Source organism: Leopardus geoffroyi, chromosome A1 (assembly GCF_018350155.1).
Source record: "Leopardus geoffroyi isolate Oge1 chromosome A1, O.geoffroyi_Oge1_pat1.0, whole genome shotgun sequence".
Taxonomy (NCBI): Eukaryota; Metazoa; Chordata; class Mammalia; order Carnivora; family Felidae; genus Leopardus; species Leopardus geoffroyi.
This window is the reverse complement of record NC_059326.1, coordinates 128,564,442-128,583,820: the sequence shown is the minus strand read 5'-3', so window position 1 is coordinate 128,583,820 and position 19,379 is coordinate 128,564,442. Positions and strand designations below refer to the sequence as shown.

The 19,379-nt window shown below is 38.2% G+C and overlaps 1 protein-coding gene across 2 annotated transcripts in view; it reads left to right on the top strand.

The window, feature by feature from the left end:
• ELOVL7 (ELOVL fatty acid elongase 7) overlaps nt 1–19,379 on the top strand; it is a 74,696-nt gene that overhangs the window by 20,467 nt on the left and 34,850 nt on the right. The window contains exon 1 of one of the 2 annotated variants that reach the window (XM_045494071.1): nt 7,368–7,498. The exons of the other annotated variant lie outside the window; for it this stretch is intronic. The gene's annotated coding sequence lies outside the window, so the exon portion shown is untranslated. Of the gene's footprint in view, nt 1–7,367; nt 7,499–19,379 lie in introns of those variants that run through there. 2 annotated transcript variants of the gene reach the window in all.

The window sequence follows — 19,379 nt, the reverse complement described above, 5'->3', positions numbered from 1 at the left end:
TTGCTCTCTGTATTCCTGTAGTGTGTTGTGCTAACCTCTATCATTGTGTAGGTCAGTGGGTTTCTGTATTTGTGAGCTCTTTGAGAACCTGTACCCACTTTTCTATCCTAAACACGTGGCACAGGGCCTAACATGTAGAAGAGGCTCAACAAATCATTCTTAAACTGAAAAGAAAGGTAGTGTATTAGTATCCTATTGCTGCCATAACAAATCACACACTTAGTGGATTAAAATAACACAAATTAAAACTCATGTTGTTTATTTATTTTTTTGGTCAGATGTCCCGGTTGGCAAGGTTGATTGCTCTACTTTGTGTTTTACAAGGTGCTGGCCATCTGGACTTTTATCAGAAGGCTCTAGAATGAATCTATTTCCAGACTCATTCAGGTTGCTGGCAGAATGCAGTTCTTTGTGGTTGTAGGACTGAAGTCCCTATGTCCTTGCTGGCTGTCAGCTAGAGGATGCCCTTAGGGGCATCTCTCCAGTCCTCGAACATGGGCCTCTACATCTCAGAGCCAGCAATGGTGCATTGAATTCTCATGTTTTGAATCTCTTTACCTTCCTCTTCTGCCATGTCTCTTGACTTTCTCTTCTTGCAGCCAGAGACAGTTCTCTAGTTGTAAGGGCTCCTGTAATTACATTGGGCCTACCTGGATAATCCAGGATAATCTTCCTACTTTAAGGTCTGTGACCTTAATTCTATCTGTAGAGTCCCTTTTGCAATGTAACACAGTCACACATTCCAAGGATTAAGCCATGAACATTTCATGGGGTTGGGGGTGAGCATTGTTTTGCTGACCACATAAGTAATTATCCAGCAAATCATATAGGGATCTTGATCATGGTTCTGAAATACTGATGCATTCTGACACCTCTTATTTGTACAGGGAAGCACAAGGAGAGTAAGACTTGCCTAATGACAGAAGGAAATAGGAGCAGAGGTAGATCACAGCCTACAGCTTCTATTTTTTTATTCTAACCACTTATCTATCTATCTATCTATCTATCTATCTATCTATCCCATCCATTCATCCTTTCATTCATTCATTTATTCATTCATTCTTTCATTCGTAAACATTTGAGTATGTGTTTTATTTCAAGGGTCTATACTAATTTGGGACATGAGGAAGAAAGTGAGCTACCGATGACTTTGGCTTGATGATGTTACTGTCCCTATTTAGTGAATAATCTCTTTTTAGTATGATGTAGCTTCAGGCTTGTACCAAGGACTCAGCAAATGTGTATACTTATGATCATTACTGCTTGGTTTATTCCCTTCTATGTGTGGCCATAAAATTTAGGAAACAATAAATATATATTATTAGCATTTTAATTTTTAACTTTATTCAAATAAGTAACCAGTGTTATCAGTTTCTTACCGATTTTTCCAGAAATATTCTATGCATATAATAAAGAAATGTTTATCTTGTACTTGGCATTAATTATATATTCTAGTAACTATTTCATGACAGATAGGTTAAGGTACTTAATTCTTTTTTTATAACTGTATATTATTCCCTGGTATGAAACCAGCTTGTTACAAGTCTCACGTTGGTGGACATTTGGATAGTTTCTACTTCTTTTGCTATTAAAAGATTCTTGTAAAAAATCTTATACATGCACTTTTCACACAGATGCATACATACAGAACTTATGCTTTGCGGCAGTTATTGTCTAATGACAGATTGTACCAGTTCCCATTCCCCCCATCAATGTATGCAAGTAACTACTGTTTCTGTACACCTTGGCTAAAAAATATGTCATCGAGGGGCGCCTGGGTGGCGCAGTCGGTTAAGCGTCCGATTTCAGCTCAGGTCACGATCTTGCGGTCCATGAGTTCGAGCCCCGCGTCAGGCTCTGGGCTGATGGCTCGGAGACTGGAGTCTGCTTCCGATTCTGTGTCTCCTTCTCTCTCTGCCCCTCCCCCCTTCATGCTCTGTCTCTCTCTGTCTCAAAAATAAATAAACGTTAAAAAAAAAATTAAAAAAAAAATGTCGTCGAACTTTATGGTCTTTACCAATCTTATCAGTAAAAAGTGATGTTTCTGTTTCTCTAGCTTAAATGTGCATTTGTCCCATGACTAAGGTTGGTCATCTTTTTTTGTATGTATTTTAAAGCTATTTCTATCTCATTTTCTATAAACTGTTCATATCTTTTATCCATTTCTCTATTGGATTGTTGGCTTTTTTATTAATTTATTGGCAGTGCATATATTAAGGAAATTAGCTTATAAGATGCATGTATTTCAGGATATGAAATAGGATATAAGGTGTACATATTTTTTCTTTGATTTTTCTTTTGATTTTGTATGCTTAGGCTTTTGACGTGCATAAACAGTTAATTGTAGGTGAGCATGTTTAATTAATCTTAACATCTTTGTCTTCTGTGCTTTGTGTCATCATGGTAAAGGCCTTCTTTATTTCAGTATTACAAAGTAATTAGCTCAGGTTTCTGCAAGTATTTTTTTTAACTTTTTATTTTGAAATCATTATAGATGCACAGGAACCTATAATGTTAGTACAGAGAGATTCTGTGTATTCTCTTTATTCAGATCCCCCAACCAGCAGGTATTTTTATGGTTTTATTTTTTATATTTAAATTGTTAATGATTCTGAAATTTATTTTGTTATAAGATTATATATGATTATAAGATTAGATATGAATTCCACTTTCTTTTCCGCTTGGTTACCTGTTTGCTCTAACATTATTTATTGAATAATCTATATTTTGTCCAGTAATTTAAAATTCATATGTATCAATCATGTGCTAAATTCCTAAGTGTACTGGTTAGGTTTTGAAACATTAAAGTGTCACAACTTGCAGAGAAGCTGAAATGTCATTGTATATTTTCCTAAGAGCTACGTGTTGAGACAGCTGGGGCCAGCCCTCTTTCAAAATCCTATTATGGTGTCTGGAATTGTGTTTGTGGTGTTGTGGGTTGTACTAGGGTACTGGTAAATAACCTTCAGGTTTGCATCTTAGTTTACTGTTCCCAGTCTGTAAAGGTAAAGCCTTTACCCAATGTAGTGCCTAAGGTTAACCATGCCATTGATTAATACTTACAAAACCTTTAATTCTTTATTATTTTTATTTTATTTTTTTAATTTATTTCTGAGATAGAGAAACACAGAATCTAAATCAGGCTCCAGGCTCCGAGCTGTCAGCACTGAGCCCAACGCGGGGCTTGAACCCACGAACTGTGAGATCATGACTTGAGCCAAAGTCAGACGCTCAACCGACTGAGCTACCCAGGCACCCCATTACTTAGAAAACCTTTTAGACGGACTATATTGTCCTCATTTAGTAAATAGGAAATAGAGATTCAGAAAGATTAAAAATCGCCCCAGACCTCAGGTCTTAGATAAGGTTGGCAGAGCTCAGACAGGTTCTCACCTTGCGATTGGTATTATTACACAGTATTCCAGGACATGCCTCAGATCTGCTCGAGATACCTCTTCACTCCATTGATCTGAGATAAAAACTACTGTAACTTCTGGGCTAGGACATAACTCTCCTATTTCATCTCTGCTTTAGCAAACCTGAAGGCCTTCCGCATTTTTAGGTCCTGTTTTTCAGTGCAAAGTTTAGGCAAAAACATGATTTTTCCAAGGTTTTTCTGACTTCAGTCTGAAGAATGCTAATGGAAAAATACAATACTCATTTGCCTATATAGTTTTCTGAATTTAAAGAGTAGATTTAGATAATTCTTAAATTCTTTCCCAGCTCTGTGATTCTAAATACATGTTCTTTATCTTGCTAATATTTTTCATAGTTTTATGTTCTCATATAGTGGGGAGTGAACAAAGCATTTAAAGAATGACAAGTATTTTCTGTGGGTTATTTAGAGGGGAAACATGTTAGAATTCTTTAATCCAATTAGAAATCACGTTCTTTTAGGAGAAGTCATATAGGCTGGTTATTGTATTATATAAAAGGTCTCTTAATTTTAGTTCATTACTTTAGCTTGCCGGCATATATTTATTTTTTAAAAATATTTTAATGTTTATTTATTTTTGAGAGTGGGGGGAGGGGCCGAGAGAGAAGGGGACAGAGGATCTGAAGTGGGGTGTGCTCAGTCAGCAGCAAGCCTTATGCAGAGCTTGAACTCAAACTGTGAAGATCAAGACCTGATTCAACGGAGATGAAGTTGGGCACTTAACCAACTGAGCCATCCAGGTGTCTGCCCCAGTAGCATATATTTAAAGGCCACCACTTAAATTCTGTATGTGCTTTGGGTCTAAGGCTATCACTTCACACAGGTCCTCTCATTTCCTTTTAGCTGCAGTGTTGTCTGTGTGGTGCTCTTCACGAGATCGGAGTTTTAGAAGTAAAGCTTCCGGCTCTGAACTTTCCACTTACTGTTAAAAAATATTGCTATGGCAAAGTAAATTCTTCCAGATAATTTTGCCCACTTCTCTTTGAAGCTGTGTCTGTGGTCTCCATGAACAGCCCTCAAACTGGCCACCTTGGAGATCTAGATTCATAAGTCATTTGGTGTGTTTGGAGGGGAGAAATACATTCTTAGGGCCTAAGTGAGGTAATGGAAGGCCAGCCACATTCAGGAAACTGATTCATAAACTAGAATCCCCCCAGTCATTCATTTATAATTGGTTATATCTGTAGACAAAGCAAAGACTGAGCAAAGTTGCAAGTAGGTAATTCTGCTTAGCAGATCCAGGTCTAGGTGAGAATATTGGTTAAAATGAAAGCAAAAAGAGCTTGACTAATCCTGTTCTCCTCTCTAGAGATCGATCATTCTGTCCTTTAAAACCTTCATTTACAACACCTTTCTGTGCAGTGCTAGAAAATTCTGGTGACTAACTTTGTTTTTGAGATTTTATTTAAAAAAAAAATTTTTTTTTTAACGTTTATTTATTTTTGAGACAGAGAGAGACAGAGCATGAACGGGGGAGGGGCAGAGAGAGAGGGAGACAGAGAATATGAAACAGGCTCCAGGCTCTGAGAAGTCAGCACAGAGCCCGATGCGGGGCTCGAACTCACGGACCGTGAGATCATGACCTGAGCCAAAGTCGGACGCTTAACCGACTGAGCCACCCAGGCGCCCCTGTTTTTGAGATTTTAAAGGGACTTCTTCCTCAGTTTGCATTCAGTTTCATATCACCTTCTGTAATTTTAACAGAACTATCACAGTCTACTAAAGTTTACTCACCACATAAATTTTAAATGGTTTCTTTTATATGAAGGGTAGCATCTAATTGTTAACAATAGGCAGGCTGGCTTTGTTTCCTCATCTATCGGTGGACAGACCTCTTCATGCAAAGACTTTCAGCTCTGTGTTAACCTATCTGTGAGGGTGGGTGGTTGACACTTCTAGATTTTGTTACTGAATTTGGAGATTTGTCCCAGTGGGGGACTTAAACTTTTTTTCCTTGAGTCTACCTTTATCCTTTTTGACACTTTTCCATATGGTGGACTGGGGAGATTAGCAGTAAGGAGAACTACAAGCCATCTCAGGTGTAAAAGTCTCAGCTTGGTTAGATTGTGTTAACTTTCTCTTATTAGAAATCCCCAAGTTACATTTCTGCAGGATACATCAGCCTCGCTCCTACTTACCCTTTCAGTGATCAGCTCAGACATGACTTCCTCCAGGAAGACTTTCTTCATCTCTGTCCATGATTCAAGTTCTAGACTGGAGTAAGTGCCCTCTCCTAAAAGCACTCTAGGCTCATTGCTTTTGTAAAGCATATGTTATATAACTGTGTACTTGTATATGAACTCCAAGAGGGCAAGAACTCTGTCTAGTCTACATTTTAAAAATAGCTTCATTGAGATATAATTCATGTACCGCACAATCCACGCATTCAAAGTATACAATTTAGTGGTTGTCTGGTCCACTCTTGAATCTCCAGCATAGGGCCAACTTTGGGGTTAACAAATGTTGGTTGATTGGCTAAGTCTTTTTTGCCATCTTGCCTCTCTTACCACCCTCCACACTAGAAGGCTGCATGCTCTAGTAGATGAACACAGACTAGAGTCCTGTTGAATTTTGAACAGCTGCCCTGCAGCATAATAACTGTGCGCTAAGGAACAAGTTATTTAACTTCTCTGGGCTTCAGTTTACTTCTCTGTGACATAGAAGATAATGATATGTCTTTCATAGTGTTGCTATGAGGATTAACTAGATCATATGAATGAAACACGTAGAGTAATACTTGACACAGAGCCCTGGATGGGTGGGCACTCTTGTTATTCCCTTGGGTAACTTGGGTAGGAAATGGCTGTCCCTTGCCTCAGGAAATAGAGGCAGCATCTGATTTCAGATCTGCCTGGTTGTGCTGCCTGTGTTAAGTTAGATCAGCTCCCTTTGTTTCTTCAAGAAACCTCCCTCCACACAAGATCTGTTAATACCTCTTCACTTTTTGAGCAATAATCCAAGACTTCTGAGGTTTGATGAGAAAGCTGATTGTCATCTGTGGTTCTGTTTCTTACTCATGAATTCCTACTTTTTTTTTTAAGTTTATTTCTTTATTTTGAGAGAGCACGAGTGAGCAGGAGAGGGACAGAGAGAGAGAAGGGGGTGGGGGGAAAGAGAATCCCAAGCAGGCTCCATGCTGTGTTGTCAGTGCAGAACCCAATGTGGGTTTTGATTCCATGAACTATGGAAACATGAACTGAAGCAAAATCAAGAGTTGGACACTTAACCTACTGAGCCACCCAGGTGCCGCCTCATGAATTCCTACTTAAGCTTTAACCACCTGTTTCACATATTTGCTTGCATCTATTAACTCATTATTAAAATGGTATTCTTTCCAGGAGTCCCACCTTAAAACTTAAATCAAGATAGTTTTTGGGGGTGCCTGGGTGGCCCAGTAGGTTGAGTGTCCAACTCTTGATTTCGGCTCAGGTCATCATCCCATGGTCATGGGATTGAGCTTCACGTCAGGCTGCTTAAGATTCTCTCACTCACTCACTCACTCTCACCCTCCTCTTCTGCCCCTCTCCCCTAAGTACACGCTCTGTCTAAAATAAAAATTTAAAAAAAAAAGGTTTTTAATTGCAAAATCTGTGTCTCCCTCAATCTCTGCTCCAGGTTGGGCCGGGTTGATTTGGGCAAGGGAGAAAAGTCTTTCTGACCTTTGTCCGAGAGAAGGTCTGCTTTGCTTAGTGCAGCCTGTTGCTGCCTTGCTTTTGAACCTCTTGGCTAATTTATGAAAGCAGAGGAACTGCTTTCATCTGAGGCACACAGTGGCAAAGTTCCCATGGCAGGAAGTGTTCATACAAATTTCATCCATAGTGATTACAAGAGAAATGGTATTTTGTTTTACTTGTTGGTGCTTTCTTGTGATTGAGTCAGTGTTTTTATTTGAGAGCTAATGCTCTAAGACAAATGTGACACGCTCGCTCTTAGGGATCTTTATTAGTCAGGTGCAATCTGCCTGTCCAGTTGAGCTGCTGCTTCCCCTTCTTATAAATCCTCATGTGCTACAACTGGGTCTGTGAACAAGCACCGCTTGAAGTTTGCAAGTCCCCAGTTTATGTAAGTAGAAAAAGTGTGATAGGAAGAAAACCAAACAGTTGGTGACTTTGGGTGTGGGGAGGGGTGGGGAGGGACAGGTGGGAGATAAAAGAAAAAAATGGGAAAAAAAGAGGTTTTTAATATCAAAGAGTAGAGAGTGGTGGGAAGTAAAGTTGAAAGGGGAGAGTGGAGTCAGATAATGGAGCTAAGAACTTGGGCCTAAAGTGATTTATAATAGGGCATCCTGGGGGAGAAGAAGGTAAAAGTGATATGTTAGGGTGATTTTTTTTTCTGGTAATAATATTAGTCATAAGCAGGAATTTAAAGGAAATAAGAGTGTAGGCAGGAGTTTTCCAGGCTTAGTTGCAGTAATATAGGTGTGCTGTGGGGTTCTAGTTGTTAGTAGTGAGAATGATGGAGAAAGTTTTCATCTAAGAAAACTCAGAGAATTTGTAACAGCTCACAGGTTAGAGGCAAAAAAGCAGAGTCAAAGATGATTGTAATGTTTTGGATCAGAAGAAAAGTCAAGCCACTAACATCGGTGTTGGGTAAAGAAGCCAGTTGGTGGAAGGAATTGGGCAAGTTAAGTTCCTTTTGAGATTAGTTAGGTTTTGTGTGGCAGTGGAATGTCCAAGTTACAGTGTTTATTGGCAGTTGGGAATGGTCGAGTCTGGCATAGGTACAAGATTGGGGTTCAGAGTATAGATCTGGGAGTTGTTACTATAATAGTAGGAGCAAGTAGATGCAAAGACAAAAAAAATTACTGGTACATATTGAGGGAGAAACCCCCAGTGCGGGAGTATGAAGAAGAAACCCAGCAGAATAAAACGATTAAGAGCTTACAGATGGAAAGAGATGAGGCCAGTTAGAAGAATGCTATGTTCTGAAAGCCAAAGTCAGGGCTTCACCAACAAGTCTTTTTTAAAGGGCTTCTCTATTCCTGTATTTTTTGATTCATCTCTATATTGACTTGATTTTGTCATCATAAAGTTTTTTCAAGAAAGCTGATGGATGTGATATACCCTGAGTTCTTCCATTCTTGAGGAGGTATTTCTGCTGCCTTTGTACTTGAGCAAGATCTTAGTTAGGTATAATATTCCTGGGTTATACTTTGTTTCTTTAAAAATGGTGTGTTAATTCACTTACCATTGGATTTTGCTTTAGAAAAGTGTGATGCAGCGTAAGTTTCTTCTCTCTTATATGTAATTTACTTTTGGAGGGATTTTAAAATCTTTTAAATTTATATTCAGTAAATTAACTCTTTTTACATTCAGTAAATTCACTGTGTTTTGCTTGATAGTTCTACAAGTTTTGACTCATAGAATCATGTAACCACCATCAGAGTTAAGATACAGGTATTTCCATCACCCTAAAACATTTCTTTGTACAGTACTTTGTAATCAACCCTTCTTCCGAACTCCATACCCTGGTAACCACTGATATGGTCTGTATTTATAGCTTTGCTTTATTCAGAATGTTGTAAGTGGAATCATATAGTATATAGTTTTTTGAGTCTGGCATACTTCAATTAGCATAAACATATTTGAGATTCGTCTATGTTGTAAATATCACTAGTCCCTTTGCTTTTCTTGCCGAGTAGCATTTCATTGAAAGAATATACCACAGTTTGTTTATCCATGTATTAATTGAGGAACTTGGGTTGTTTACAGTTTGGGGTGATTATGAATAAAGTCACTATAGATATTTGCATATAGGTTTTTGTGTGAATATTTTCTAGATATATTTAATTTACTTTCTGTAAAGATTCTTCCTCCACATAAGATCATATTCTGATGTACTAGGTGTTTGCACTTCAGCATATGAATTTTGAGGGGATACAATTCAATGCATAACACTTGAGTATTTTCTCAAACCACAAATTTTGTCTGCTACATGCCAGACATTAGTTTAGGCACTGGGAATACAAAGATAATGAAGCTCAGTTTCTTCCTTTATGATTAATGGAAAGATAAGAATTAATAACAGGCATCTGCAATACTATGCAATAGGTACTGTCAAAGATGAGACAGATTATTATGAGAACACCTCCGTGAGACCTAACCCTGACTGATTAAATCAGGGATTACATCAGAGGAAATGATGTTTATGCTGGATCCTTCCCAATAGGATACACTAGTTGCCTAATTGTTCTTCCTACTTCCAAACCACACCCTCAGTTACCCAGCCCTGGACTCTACCACCTAGTTAATCTTTCCAAGCACCACTTTGGTTAGGACATTCCCTGGTTGAGAAACCTCTAATGATTCTCCATTGTCAACAGAACTAACTACTCAAGAATTCTTTATCCTGACTTTTGGTGCCTTCACAATCAATACCACCATTGGAATCTACCTTTCCTGTTTTGGTATTTATTTTGTTAACTTAATTCTATGCATTAACAAAAAAGACTAACAAACATTTTTGAAACACATGAGGAGCTTTTCTATAATTTCATACAAAGGCAGGATTTGTTTTGTTTTCTACTATATCACTGGCACCTAAAATGGTGAATATTGGTTGATATATATGCACCCAAAATATGAGCACCAAAATATATACAGCAAATATTAACAGACCAAAAGGGAGAAAATGACAGCAATACAATAATAGTAGGGGATTTTAACATCCCACTTCATCAATGGATAGATTAGACAGAAAATTATTAAGGAAATAGCAGCTTTAAATGACACATTAGACCAGGTGGACTTAATAGATATATGTGGAGCATTCCATCCAAAAGCAGCAGAATTTACATTCTTCTCATGTATATATGGAATATTTCCAGGATATATCATATGGTAGGCCACAAAATAAGTCTCAGTAAATTCTAGAAGATTGAAATCATATCAAGCATCTTTTCTGACCACAATGGTATGAAACTTGAAGTCAGTTATTAGAAGAAAACAGGAAAACTTCAAATACACAGAGATTAAACAACGTGTTACTCAACAATTACTAAGTGATAGAAGAAATCAAAGAAATTAAAAAAAAAAAAAAAAAACCACCTAGAATGAAAACAAGAACACAACCTACCGAAATCTATGGGACACAGCCAAAGCACTTCTATGAGGGAAGTCTATAGTGATACAGGCCTACCTCAGGAAACAAGAAAATCTCAAACAACTTAACTTTATACTGAAAGGAAATAGAAAAAGAACAGATGAACTCCAGAGTTAGTAGAAGGAAGAAAATGATAAAGATCAGAGTGGAAATAAATGAAATAGAGACTAAAAAGGCAAAAAAGGTCAATGGAACTAAGAGCTGGTTCTTTGAAAAGATAAACAAAATTGACAAACTTTTAACTAGATTCACCAAGAAGAGATTGTGCAAATTAGTCAGAAATGAAAAAGAAGTCACAACTCATACCATAGAAATACAAAGGACCATAAGAGACTATTATGAATGATATATACCAGCAAATCGAACAGCCTGGAAGAGATAAGTTCCTAGACATTTACAAGCTTCCAAGACTGAATCAGGGAGAAATAGAAAATCTTAATAGACTAATTGCTAGTAAGGATATTGAATCAATAACCAGAAACCTTGAAATAGACAAAAGTCCAGGACCAGACACCTTCACTGGTGAATTCTACCAAACATTCAAAGAAGACTTAGTACCTATCCTTCTCTAACTCTTCCAGAAAATTGAAAAGGAGGGGAAGCTTCCAACCTTATTTCACAAGGCCAGCATTACCCTGATATCCAAGCCAGACATGGATATTATAGGTTAATATCCCTTATAAACCTAGATGCAAAAATTGTCAGTAAAATATTAGCAAACTAAATTCAACAATACATTAAAATAATCATACACTATGATCAAGTGGAATTTATTACAAGGATGAAAAGATGGTTCAACATCCACAAGTCAATCAATGCAATACACCATATTAACAAAATGAAAAGTAAAAATTATATGATCCTTTCCATAGATAGACAAAAAGCATTTGACAAAATTCAATATCCATTTATGATAAAAACTCTTTAAAAAAATTTTTTTAACGTTTTTTTTTTATTTATTTTTGGGACAGAGAGAGAGCATGAACGGGGGAGGGGCAGAGAGAGAGGGAGACACAGAATCGGAAGCAGGCTCCAGGCTCTGAGCCATCAGCCCAGAGCCCGACGCGGGGCTCGAACTCACGGAACATGAGATCGTGACCTGAGCTGAAGTCAGACACTTAACCGACTGAGCCACCCAGGCGCCCCTATGATAAAAACTCTTAATGAAGTGAGTATAGAGAGAACATACCTTAACATCTAAAAGCTATATATTAAAAACCCATAGCTAATATCATACTTAACAGTGACTAGCTGAAGGCTTTTCCTTTAAGTAACAAGACGAGGATGCTTACTATACCCACTTTATTCAACATAGTATTGAAAATCCTAGCCACATCAACTAGTCAAGAAAAATAAATAAAAAGTATCCGAATTGGAAAGGAAGAAGTAAAATTGCCACTCTTTGCAGATGACATGATACTTATGTATAGAAAACCCCAAATACTCAACCAAAAATCTGTTATAACTAATAAATAAAATTCAGTAAAATTGCAGGATACAAAATTAACATGCAAAAATATGTTGCATTTCTATACACTGGTAACAAAGTATCAGAAAGAGAAATCAAGAAAATGATACAATTATAATCGCATCAAAAAAAAAAAATGTCAGAATAAATTTGACCAAGGAGGTGAAAGACCTGTAAACTAAAAAGTGTAAGACATTGATGAAAGAAATTGAAGCAGATACAATTAAATGGAAAGATAGCATATGTTCATGGATTGGAAAAATTTACATTGCCAAACTGTCTTATGACCCAAAGCAATCTAGGGATTCAGTGCAATCACTATCAAAATTCCAATGACATTTTTCACAAAACTAGAGCAAATAATTATATTTGTATGGAACCACAAAAGACCCTGAATAGCCAAAACAATGCAGAAGGAACAAAGCCAGAGGTACCACACTGCCTGATTACAAACTATTCTGCAAAGCTATAGTATTCAAAACTGTATGGTATTGGCATAAAAACAGACACAAGGATCAACAAGACAGAATAGAGAGCCCAGAAATAAATCCACATATACATGGTCAAAGGAGCCAAGGATATATGGTGGGGAAAGGACTGTGTCTTCAATTAATGGTGTTGGGAAAACTGGATAGCTGCATGCAAAAGAATGAAACTGGACCACTGTATTACACCATATACAAAAATCAATTCAAAATGGTTTAAAGTCTTGAATGTAAGACTTAAAACCAAAATCCTCCTAGAAGAAAACATATAGGCAAAAGCTCCTTGACATTAGTCTTAACAATGTTTGCTTTGGATCTGACTCCAAAGACAAGGGAAACAAAAGCAAAAGTAAACAAATAGGACTACATCAAACCAAAGAGCTTCTGCAGAGTAAAGGAAACTATCAACAAAATGAAAAAGCAACCCACGGAATGGGAGAAGATATTTGCAAATGATATATCTGATTAGAGATTGATGTACAAAATGTGTAAAGAACTCATACAACTCAGTGAAAAAAAAAAAAAGGAACAGTCGAATTAAAAAATGGGCAGAGGATCTGAATAAACATTTTTCCGAAGAAGACACACAGATGACCAACAGATACTCAGAAAAGATACTCAACATTACTAATCATCAAGAAAATGCAATATAAAACCACGGTGAGATATCACCTTACATCTATCAGAACGGTTATCATCAAAAAGACAAGAAATAACAAGTTTTGGCCTGGATGTGAAGAAAAGGAAACCCTTGAGTAAATTGGTTCAGCCACTGTTGAAAACAGTATAGAGGTTCCTCAAAAAATTAAAAATAGAACTACAAAATGATCCAACAATTCTACTGGGTATTGATCTGAAGAAAACAAAAACACTAATTCAAAAAGATACATGTTGATTGCTGCATTATTTGTCACTCTGTTGGACATCAAAGACTAATATAATATCATATGTCAGTGATACCACAATAAATAAAAATCATATTCAGTAAAAACAGCTGAGATACGGAAAAAGAAGACGTGGGGTGTGTGTGTGTGTGTGTGTGTGTGTGTGTGTGTGTGTGTGTGTGTGTGTGTAGCTTGAGAGTATTATTCTAAGTGAAGTAAGGCAGGCACAGAAAAACAAATACTGCATGATATCACTTATATGTGGAATCTAAAATACAAAACAAAACGCAGACTTAAAGGTACAGAAAAAAGATTGGTCACTGCCAGAGGGGAGGGGGATTGGGCGTGTGAAATGGGTGAAGGCTATTAAGAGGTACAAACTTTGTTTATAAAATAAGTCATAGGGATGTAATGTAGAGCATGAAGAATAGAGTCAATAGCATTGTATTAACTTTGTAAGGTGACTGATAGTAACTAGATTTATCGTGGAAACTATTACACAACATATACAAATGTCAAGTCACTGTGTTGTACACCTGCAATGAATATAATATTGTATGTCAATTATACTTTAATAAATAAAAATCAATCATCTCCAGCAAAAGTAATAAAAGCGATAATACTGATTAAGTAAATAAATGAATGAATTTTCCCTTGGAGGGCTCTCTGCTTGCAATGCATGTCTGTCTTCTCTCCCAGGTGCACACGTTTTTGCTTATTGAAATCTTATTCTTAAAGCCCAGCTCGTGTATCCTCCCCTCCATTATACCTTTCTTCCTGGTCACATGTGCCAGAAGTGAACCTTCATTCCTAAAAGCTGTAGTACTCTCTGTGAACTATTTGTGTGACCCTGTGTTCTGCTTTGCATTTTGGATATCTGTGTAGGCATTTATTTTTCCTGTCAAATCGAAAGTCGTTTGAATTGAGGGACCATATTTTAAAAATAATATTGCATCCTGCTCAGCACTTCCTTGCAGAGCAACAAATGCTCAAAAAATACCTTGTGTTTGAAAAGAAAATGAATGGGAGGAGTATTAACATTCATTGGAAGAAAAGTGGAGAAGGCATAAGTGAGGGGATCTTTGGTTTGGCCCCCTTGCTTTGCCATTTATTTATTTATTTAGAGCATTTAAAAAAATTTTTTTAATGTTTATTTGAGAGAGAGACAGACAGACAGACAGACAGACAGAATGTGAGCAGGGGAGGGGCAGAGAGAGAGGGAGACACAGAATCTGAAGCAGGCTTCAGGCCCTCAGCTGTCAGCACAGAGCCCAACGTGGGGCTTGAACCCATGAACTGTGAGATTATGACCTGAGCTGAAGTTGGATGCTTAACCAACTGAGCCATCCAGGCACCCTGAGCTTACAGCATTTTAAAATTCATCCTGCAGATACTTATTGAGCACCTATTTTACTCAGGGCATTGTTCTAGGATTTAGGTTACAAGTAGGAATTGAACTGTCCTGGAGGTATACCTCACTTCTTCTGACAGAGAAGCAAATCCTATTCGTCCTGGTGGTCACTTTCATCTGTACAATTTTTCAGATGCTTTTCTCAGACTTACCACATTTCCTGGAATCTTTCCATGAGTTGAGGAAGTCCAAGGGCAGGGTTCCTGTCTTCCTCGTCCTGCTCCCTACTGCATTGGACTGTGTTTTATACCTGCTAATGATTTAAGCAGGCCCTTATTTACCCTAAATGTTCTCTGAGTCTTCTCTAAACTTGCTTCATGTTTCCAGTGTTAAATGCTGAAGTGGGACCAAAGTCTTGGCAAGGATACTGATTGCTCTGCTAAGAGTAGCAGTAAGCATAATAAATAGCATGTTTAGCATTGCGCTGTGTTTACATGACTTGTTTCCTAGTAGAGCCTCTTGCTGGTTTCTAGGAGTCCTTCATTTCTAACAAGTTGTTGTATTAACATGTTGAAGTTGTTGAATGAACATCTCAACAAGTTTGTCTGCTTCTCTGCTCAAACTTATGAGTACTGATAATGTTGCAGAGCTCAAGCCAAACAGAAATGTAATCTTAATTAGTCTAGTGGGTCATGCATATATAGTGTTATATTTTCCAGAGCCCTCTGATACTAAGGAAAAGTGAAGAAGTGAAAGTCAAGATGAAAGAGTGGAATAGTAAGGAATGGAGTATATGGCACAGATACTTGTTTTGAGGTCCTGCTTGACATGGAAATGACAATTCTTAAATCTGATTGAAGGACAGTCCTGAGTCTATCCTATAGAGAGAATGTTAATATGCACTCCCATGTCATGGGTACTGGAGGGGAGAAGTGCTCATTTTATTTAAATTTGTGTATACCAGCCAGAAAAATGTCAGTTTGTGGAAGTGGTGTAGCATTTCCAAGTGTGAGTTCAACCCTATGTTGTCTTGTGTTTATGAATTTATAATGTACCACCTATATCATCAAAGAGACTGTGGCACAAGATAATTCTAAATAGATATATTGAAAGTCTAGAAAGTCTCAGATGCTGCAAAACATGCTTAACTTACTAACCATGTCTTAATTAAACACACACACACGAAAGTCAAGATTAGTTTATCCTGAGCACATATCACCAGGACATGCAGCACTTAGGTGGATGGTCTCACTGTCAAGAGCTTCAGTTCATATTGGAAATGTCACTACAGAGGAATCGCTTTCAGCCACAGTTTCAGCAGACATCGTTTCTCAAAGCTAACCCCCTTTCTTCTTTGTGGAGAAACCACTCTTCTCTCATTTCAGGCTCCTCCTTCCTCTCCGAAGCCATGTGCTTCCCCATGTCCCTGTGGGGTTGCGGTACCAGGTACCCTAAAGAAACCCCTGCAGTCCCAATCCTTTCTCAGTGCATGGCTTAGATGTTGGCAGGTGGTGCAGTCCTGGGAAGGGACATTTAAAGAACTTCTGGGGAGCACTGGGAAGGGTTTTGGAGCTCCTGAAAAAAGAGACACATTGGAAGAGACCCTTTGGTCTCGATGAAGGTGTATGAGAACATAATTGGAATGACTGCCACCATCTTTTTCCACAAAAATGACAAAACAGAAATTAATCAACCCAGAAGACATTTCCCTACCTTTAGACCTCTTTTTCTGTAACTTACCCTCTTACTGTTTAAGCCACTTTGAGTTGAGCATTCTCTTGCAGACAGAAACTTTTTTCCTGATACTATAACATTTCTACTTGCAAAACAGAAAGCTAGGTGGTTAGTTCCTGTATTTGATATTTTTGGTCACTTTTGTTTGCCTAAAAGACAAGGCTTATATTCTAATTTTCTGTAATTTACTAAAACCTAAGATGTGGCAATGATTTTCTCTTTGGCGCATGTTTGGGAGCTTCAAGCTTATTTTGCTCTCAGAATATGAGGCTACTTTCTTTATGTCTTGGGTGTATGTGCTGATTAAGAGATCTCCCACATTTCACATCTCTTATGGATGTTTTGCATCACTAGAGAAAACATTCCAGTATTGATTGCGTCTCCTGTTGCTGCCCTTCTTGACCCAGATATCTTATCATATCCTGGTCACGTTCATGAACTGAATCCTCTGTCACAAATTTTATGTCTTGCCTTATGTTGTGGACGTTGTCGTGTCTGCCATTGGTTTATGCAGCATTAAGAAAGGTTCCCAAACCTGGCCCATCACCATAATCTCCCCATATATACTAACTGAATCCAGACCTCTCTCCAGGTAATTCTCATTATCAACCAGGTCTGGCAACCACCGATATAAGGGATATAGAAAGGGAGAAAATTGTAATGACTTCATTCTATACCTAAAGTAAATGTTTTCAAACCTCAGCTGACAAAGACAGCTATGTAAGAAGAAAATTTCATTACTTTGTATCTTAATTTTTATTTTTTAGTACAGCTTTCTTTATTCTTTTGGGTGTCAGGAACCTATTTCAAGCAACTCTAAATATGACCACCGCTCTCTGTACCCCTCAGCAAGTTAGAACAAGCTTATGTGATACCAAGTTTCTTGGAAGGATGAGCCCTTTAGTCCTCAGTGTCCTTTGTCTACATTGCCATCCCACGAGATACCGGGGTCCCATCGAGTCTCTGGCCACTTGTCCCTCCAGGTCTGTGTTGTTGCTAGCGCATGACAACTTCATTTTCTACAGCTCTTGTGCTGTTCTTCTGGGTCTGTCGAGGGTGCTCAGAAATGTTTATGCTGCTCCTGCTCCACTCCAGAGTAAGAGAAGCTCTCTATGCCTTCCAAGGCCCCATCGACCACCTGTTCCCTCTCTACGTGGGCACCTGAGCCTGACCACTCCTGCTCTCGGTTCCTGAAATCCTACCTGGCACCTTGCCAGGGTTCCTTGCCCTTCTCGTTGAGATCTGCACTAAATGCTTTCTCTCCAACTCTTCCTCAGTCAAGCCTGAAGCATGCTCTTCTGTGCTAGGAGGCTTGGAAACCCCAGATGTTTCCTCTTCAATCTCTGTTTATGTCCTTTGGTTCTTCTGTATGGCTAAGTGCCTCTGCCTCAGTAACTCAAAAGGTAGGATAATACTTTCTGTCCTTTTGCTTTCTGCTGTTCTGTTTCACTCCCAAGACAGTTTATACAACATAGTTATTCAATAGACATGGCAAAAAAGTGGGGGGAGTGATAAAGGAAATCCCAAAGAAAAACATAAGTGTGTGTATGTGTGTGCGTGTGCGTGCGTGTGCATGTGCATGCGTGTAACATTAAAATGAAATGCAAAGTCCTGTATGGTAGGTGCGTCAAACGTATTTTTACTTCTACAGTGTGTGTGTTAATTAACAATATTTAAAATCTGTCATTTGAAATCATTTTTCACTGAGTCTATTTCACATTCTAAATTTACTTTTAATTGGAGTTCATAGTAGATGATAGAGAAAAAGGATTTGAACTAATAGGCTGGAATGTACACATAGAAATGAGTGTTTCCTGTAAAACAGCCACCTCAGGCTACTATACATTTATTCCACTAATTTTTCTTTTGAAATTGTCTTCATGTTACAAACCTATAAGTTGAAAATGTTAGCAGTAAATTATGATTAAAGCTACTCCATTGCCCCCTTTCCCACCCCACTTATTAAGGTGGAATTCAGCTTCATCCATTTACCTTCAGAACCATTCTTAAGTTCTGATTGGTTATGAACTTGATTTTTCTGAAGTATTAGACAAAGATTTTTCTCCCTTAAAGTCATTTACATGAAATTCTGAAAAACTCTGACATCAGTTTGTAAAGAAAAGTTCAAAAATTGTTTTGAATGGCAGCGTCACTGAAATAAATGTATTGTTGCTAAAGTGGTAATTCTGAAGCAAACTACTATTATTTGGATGAATCATTGTTTTGTTGGTAGTTTAATTCAAATCAGTGATTCTCAGGGTGCCTGGGTGGCTCAGTCAGTTAAGCATCTGACTTCCGCTCAGATCATGATCTTGCAGTTCATGAGTTTGAGCCCCACATAGGGCTCTGTGCTGACAGCTCAGAGACTGGAGCCTGCATTGGATTCTGTGTCTCCCTCTCTCTCTACCCCTCCCCCGCTGTGGGAGTTCTCTCTCTCTCTCTCAAAAGTAAATAAACAACAAAATAAGTAAAGTAGTGGTTCTTAACTGGGGATTGGCAATTTGGCAAGTCCTGGAAACATTTTGGTTGTCTCAACTGGGAAGGAGGTAGGTGTTCCTGGCATGGGAATGCCATGGTTGGTGCTAAATATCCTTCAGTGCCCAGGACAGCTTCCCACCGCTAAGAATTGTCTATCCCCAAATGTTAGTACAACCAAGGTTGAGAAACCCAGGTTTAAACAAACAAATTATTATTTTACAGTCATTTCTCACATTTTAATATGCTTAAAAGTTTCTGATCCCCTTCCTCCAGCCTCAGTCTTACTAAACTGTTGGGATGGAGCAGACTCAGGCACCCTTCTGTCCAGCACTGAGACTCACAACCTCTTTAAGGAAGGCTTTCTTTCTGCTTACATACAGAGGATAGGGGTGGGGTGGGGGAACTGGATCCAGGGAGGAAACAGATGGGGAGGGGAATACAC